The sequence below is a fragment of the Orcinus orca genome, chromosome 8 (assembly GCF_937001465.1).
Source record: "Orcinus orca chromosome 8, mOrcOrc1.1, whole genome shotgun sequence".
Lineage (NCBI taxonomy): Eukaryota > Metazoa > Chordata > Mammalia > Artiodactyla > Delphinidae > Orcinus > Orcinus orca.
Genome location: NC_064566.1, coordinates 27,722,549 through 27,729,621, shown reverse-complemented (window position 1 = coordinate 27,729,621; position 7,073 = coordinate 27,722,549).

The following is a 7,073-nucleotide window of genomic DNA, read 5'->3' as shown; positions in this document are numbered from 1 at the left end:
TAAGTACCTTGAGGAAAGATATTTTGAGACTATGCAAATCCTGTTTCTCATCACACTTTTACCTACTGATTTTAGTATCCGTTGGTGATTATTGTCTATAAAAGTTATCACTGTTGTGTTTTTCCTAATGATTTTCTCTTTCCATCATTCCACATTTATTACTTGGAAATCTACTACAAGAAAGATTTGTCCCTTTGCCTCCATTTATTTATATATCAATTATTTTTATATAAATTTGGACTAATGATTATTTTATTCTTGGATTATCATTACTATAATTTTTATCCTCAAACCATCCCAGAATCGGCCATTCAGACCCTCTTTAAGTTCATTCCTGTGTCCTTTTAACATGTTTCCATCCTTTTTTGAGCACTTCATTACTTTCTGGAACGCAGAGATATTCCAGAATCAACTCGTGCTTTCCTTTCCCCAGCCCTGGAATCAAATATTTCTCCAAGGTTCTTTTTATTGGAGACACCAAGATCTGTCACATGACGAGCTCACTTCTACCAGGGTATTATTGCTTCTAGGCCCTTTCAGTGGACAGAGCTTGGGAATCTACAAAGTGTGCTCACGCATGCATACATACTCATTATACAGACATCTATTTACCTACCACCATGATCTCATGCTGATACCTCTGATCCCAGCCAAGCTCTGCAAGTTCCTTCTAGTTTTCCTCCTTTTCTCATTTGTAACCCTTTTCTCCAACAGTGGGAAACCCAGCTCTCATGATCCACAATACATTTATTTTTGTTTGTTCAATCCTGGAATATATAGAAACAGTTTCAGAATTGCTAGCCCGTACCCCTGTGAAAAAAATTTAAATTTACCAACTGGAGTAGAATATTTGTATGGAATTCTTTTTGTCTTTAGGTGAATAATAACTAAGTACTGCTTACTAAGTACTGCTTTCCAAAGCTACTTAGGTTAGTTGTTTTTTTTTAAAGCTAAAAGCTGACACTGGGCTTCCCTGGTGGCGCAGTGGTTGAGAGTCCGCCTGCCGATGCAGGGGACACGGGTTCGTGCCGGTCCAGGAGGATCCCACATGCCGCGGAGCGGCTGGGCCCGTGAGCCATGGCCACTGAGCCTGCGCGTCCAGAGCCTGTGCTCCGCAACGGGAGAGGGCACAACAGTGAGAGGCCCACGTACCACAGAAAAAAAAAAAAAAAGCTGACACTAACTTTAATTTTATTTAGATATAATTGATATATAACATTTTGTAAGTTTAAGGTATACAACGTGTTGATTTGATACATTTACATATTGCGATATGATTATCACAGTAGCATTAGCTAACGTGGCACATAATTATCACTTCTTTGTGGCGGGAATTAAGATTTAGTCTCTTAGCAGCTTTGAAGTATATGATAATGATACAGTAGTGTTATATTTAATCTTAGGTTAGTTCTTGTCCTCTCCTCCCCTTTTGGTGTAGTTACAGCTGCCATCCCTCAGTATCTGAGGAAGATTGGTTACAGGACCTGCTGTGGATTCCACAATCCAGCCAAGGGTCGAGTTCCATAGTTGGCTCTCTGTATCCATGAATTCAGAGCCCCACATTCGAACAACCACGGATAGTAAAGGTAGTATGTGATCTATGGTTGGTTGTATCCACAGATGCAGAACCCTTGGATACAGAGGGCCGACTGTATATGTATTGTTAATTTGTCACACAGTTAGGTTCATTTTTTTAATTTGTATTCCATTGGGTATCTCCTGACATCCTGGTTGATCTTACCTTTTTAAATTTATTTTAATGGCTCGCTAAATATACCTGAGTCAGAGCTACATATTTAAAAAGATATACTCAGGGAAGTGTCACTCTGTCTCATCCCTGGTACCCGCCCCCTTCCATTCCTCATTCTTTCCATCCTGTTCCCAACCACCACCTCTCAGTAACGAATTCTATTAGTTTCTAGTTTATCTTTTCTGTATTTCTTTTGCACAAATGATCAGATACCTATATTTTTTCCTCTATCTCCTTTCTTACGTGAAGGGTAACATGCTGTAAATACACTATATACTTTGCTTTTTTTATATAACAGCATATCGTAGAAATCACTCCAGCTTTTTTAAAACCAGTTACATAGTACTCTGTTGAGTACTGTGTGGTTCAGAATACCGAGTACTCTGCATTGTTTATTCAACCACTCCCCTATGTATCAGTATCTAAGTTCTCACTAATATTTTGCAGTTACAACCAATGCTGAAATGAATGACCTTGTGCATGTGTCTTTATATATTGTTGGACATATATCTTCAAGATAGATTCCAAGTAAAATTGCTGGATCAAAAATAAGTACATATGTAGTTTTGTTAGGCATTGCCAAATTACCCTCAAGAATGGTCGTACCAGTTTGCATTTCTGTCAGCAAGTATATGAGAATGCTTGTTACTCCATAGTCTTGCCAACAGAAGGTGTTGTCTGCTGTTTAATTTTCCCCAATCTAATAGATAGGAAAAAGTATGTAAGTTGAGTGTTGGTTTAATTTTCATTTCTCTAATAAAGGTTGGTGGGTTTGAACATATTTTTTGTAAGTATAAGGTCCATTTTATAGCTGTTTTGTGAATTGTCTGTTTATGTCTTTTTTTCATTTTTCTATCATGCTTTTGGTCCTTTGTCACTTAATTTTTAAGAGTTCTTTATGTAGTAAGTCGATTTGCCCTTTGTGGTATATGTTGCAAATATTTCCTCCCAGTTTGTTAGTTTTTGTTTTGTTTTGGGTTTTTTTTTTTTTTTGAGCTTTTTAATAGGTGTTTCTTGCCCTGCAAACTTTTTATTTAATTTTATAAAACTTATCAAACCTTTCGCTTAACCTCTAAATTTTATTATATATTTTTAAATGCGTTGCCTGTGCTATACCTGAAAGACTGAGATACTACCTCAGTGCAAAGAAAAGTAAGAACTTACTCTAGCATATTTTAAACCCAAGAGTAAGAAAGTAGAAACCTCAAGGCTCCTGTAGTCAGGGGGATTCTGTTCCTGCCTAGTTCACTTTCATCCTTTTAGCTGTGAGACTTTTGGCAAAGTATAAAACCTCTTGGAGCCTAGTTTTTCTTGTCTGTAAAATGGGGTGGTGAAACCTACTGTGTGCTGTTGTGAGGATTTGAAATGCTTGTTTCAATGCTTGGAGACATTTTTTATTATCATATACATAATACATCTAATTCTAAATGATAATTTAATAAAATCTCAAGAGATGTACCTGACGTTTTATTCTCAATGTTATCTCATCAAGACTCCACCACTTCTATAAGAGCAAAGAACCTGAGAGATTTTAAACGATTCACCTGTACATTCATCAAAATTGTTCTTCTCTTGGCTTTCTGAAGTACTTTATCTTCTGAAATACTATCATGTCTCCGTTCTAAATGAATTTAGAGAAACATTATGAGAATGAAGGAGTTAACATCCATAAGGCGCACTGAGCTGGCAGATAAGAGCATCAAAATGAGTTCCAGAAAGGATTCTAATGAACCCAATTTATTATCACCTTATCTCTCCAAAGCCCTTTCCTGCCCCCAGCCCCAAGTTCAAAGTTTTGTGGTCATTCCCGAAGGACACATATTCTATAGAACCAGGAATCTTCAGCTGACACTGGTTATTGTCAGTACCATGAAGGTACTCATTGGAATCCCCCTTGCCAAATGTGCTTTTCCCTCAACAAGCGATTCCTTTTCAGTGTCCCTATGAAATGAAACAGATGCCCATAAAGAAGTCTGATGTCACTCTTGTTTTCAATACCATTCAAAGCAAACACAACCAAGATGAGTCCCCTAATCCTTTGGCAGCTGCACCCAAATTATTTGAACATGATGAAGTTCCCATCTACGAATAAGTTAATTAGGTGGATGTGTGTCTTTATAGAGTACAGATGTCTAACAGGACAAAAGAAAAAAATTAAAAAGTCTAAGCACTCCATGGATGGGAATGGATTTTTATCTAGTTAACTGATGTTTGCTTTTCTCATGATTTTATTCCCAAAAGGGTGATTTGGACATAGTTGTCCTTCCACCCTTTTACAATTCCTCAGTGCCTCAGGGTACATGCAACTGATGGAGGGAAAAAAGAGTGGAAGTGACAAGTGAAAGGCAAATAACTTTGACTGCACCTCTACTATAATCCAGGCACTATCCTAGCTACTTAGAGATATATTACTTCAGTGGTTCTCAGTCAAGAGGGTACCACTCCCAAGTGGCATTTGAAAATTTGTGGAGCCACTTTTTGTTGTCATAATAATTGAAGAGTACTACTGATATTTATGGGGTGGTGTGGTATAATAAAAAATAAATATTTGTTCTTTGTTCATGTTTCCTGGCACAGAGCCACTAAAGCCCTTGGAATCTCCTAAGTGATGAGTGTCCTTTGAATTGTAGTCAGTTGATTCTTAGGGAGTTTGGGGAAAGGTATGGGGGACTTAGATAGCTTCAGGATAGGGTGTGCTTGCCAGAAAGATCAGCCATGATTAGAGGGTTGGAACTTTCAGCCCCATTCCCACTTCTGTGCAGGGAAGAGGGGGCTGGAGGTTGAGGTCAATCACCAATGGCCAATGATTAAATTAATTGGTGTCTACGTAATAAAACCTCCACAAAACTCCCTAAATAATGAGGTTTGGAGAGCTTCTGAGTTGGTGATCACATATCCATGCTAGAAGGGGGGCATGCACAGGAAGGGCATGGAAGCTTGGCAGCTCCTGCAACTCCATACCTGGCCATATCTCTTCCATTTGGCTGTTCCTAAGTTGCATCCTTTATAATAAATCTGTAATAGTAAGTATAGCACTTTCCTGAGTTCCGTGAGTCAGTTATTGAACCTGGAGTAGGGAAATAGTGGTGACTTCCAAGTCTGTAGTCAGTGGGTAAGAAGGGTGGGTAGCTTGGACACTCCATTTGTGGCTACCGTCTGAAGTGGGGACAGTCTTGTGGGTCTGAGCCCTTAACCTGTGGGATCTGCACTAACTCTGGATAGCATCAGAACTGAACTGAAATTTTGGATACCCAGTTGGTGTTGGAGAATTTGTTGTTGGAGATGGAAAAAAACAACTCAGTTGGGGCACAAACATGCATCATGTTAGGCATCCTGCAATGCCTGGAATAGTTCTGCAGAAGGAAGAATTGTCCTGCATCTCACATGACATTCAAAGGACTCATGGGTGAAAACCTGCTTATAACTATCTGAGTCTAGAACCTGGCTTTATCTTATTTAAAAAGTATGTTTTGCCTAGGTTGTTTTAATATACCTATAACTTTTCAGAAATGCAACTGTAAAGTTAAGTAAACTGAGGGAAGACTGCACTTTATTTTGTGCTATGTGGTACTTGAGTTGCTAGTACAACACACCTGTATTGGTCTGCATTTGACTGTCACATATTATGGTGAAAAATGTAGGTGCAAACATTGGACCATTTTGTTGTATTATCTAGTATAGTTGTACCTGAGCATTTACAAATTATTTTATTATAAATTACTTTCCTTTTATATCTTCTTTATATCACATATGGGAATTTATTGTTTTTTATGTATGTATATAGGTTACGTTATTTATGAATTTTATTTCAGGATAGTAAAGGAGGCACTACAAAATATTTCCAATAAAATTGCATCATTTGTTCTAAGAGGGTTGAGAATCACTGTATCATTTCATCAGCTCCTCACAATGATTTTGAGATGATATCCTGTTAGCCACATTTTGTAGATGGAGGCATTGGAGATCAGAGTGGTTAGGTCTTTTGCCCAGACTCACACAGCCAGTAACTGGCAAAGCCAGGATTCAAACGGTTTCTGTCTGATCCTGAAGCCCCAAATTTAATGGAAATAAGAGGACAAAGGACAGAAGGATAGATTAAGGAAAAAGGATAGAGAAGGCAAAAAAAAAGAGAAGAAAAAGTATAGAGAATAAAAAAGATGCAAAGTCATTTTCACTTCAATTGTTAAACTCTGCTGAGTAATCTAAATACATGTAAAAGTTTCTCAATGAGAAATATTATCTGATGTCTTCTATGTATAACATATGTTAAAAAATGCTGAGGATACAAAAGTAGTTTTTTAAGTATAAGACACAACCCTATCCTTGAGAAACTCACAGATGGGAAGATAACATACATTTATTTAAAACAAATGAGCAAAAGAACAAGCAACACAGTCCAGTATACATACATTAAGTACAAAAGGAGAGGAGCCGTGTCATCTCTTCATCGAAATGCAGGGCCGAGTTTCTAGATAGCCTTTCTCTTCTCACGCTGCATTCAAGGGATGGGAAACTAATTGGTTATATGCTCAATGAAAACTTCATATCGCAGGCACACACACTTTTCCCTCCTAAGTAAAGCTGATTCTGAGGTTTATCCTGGCTTCATGAGACACAACTTACTGCCAGTTTTCTCTTTCCAGAGCTGATGCCTTGGGGTCACCCGGATTTTTACTGGAAGAAAATACCACAGCCCCCAAAGCAAGGATCAATCGAGTTGTCAGTAAACGCATCATGCTTTGTGCCATGTCCCAAAGCCACAGCCACCACAGCATGGATGCGTGGCCCACTTCCTGATTCTGTCTGATGCCACTGTTTTTCTGCCATTCTCACTCCTCACTGACCCTAGGACCAGTCTTAAGGGGAACTGCTGTCTTTTTATCCCAGGGAAGTTATTTCTTTTTCAGGACTCACAGGCAGAGGCAGGTTTCTGTGTTTGCTAAAGAAGCTTAAGATTCAGAGCCCCTCATTTGTACAGGCTCCTCCTAAGATCCAGGGAGGGGGCCAATCATATGTTCCCATGGTCTCAAGTTTTAATAACATCTGCAAAAGTAAGATATTGTAATTATAATTGGTTAAGGCCACTGTCTTCATGTGGGCTTCCCCTCCCTCCCAGGCCCCTTTGTCGGGAGGGTGTTGGAGTAGTGACCATAGTTTTAGTTCCAGCTAAGGAGAGCTTGAGATAGGAATACATTTAGTTTGGATGTAGTGGGATATACGTTTGTGGTTCGCACTCATTTCTTTGTTGTGTGTTTATTTTCCTTTATTTATTTATTATTTACACATTTATATAAAATTTTAAAATTGGGATGTAATAAATATA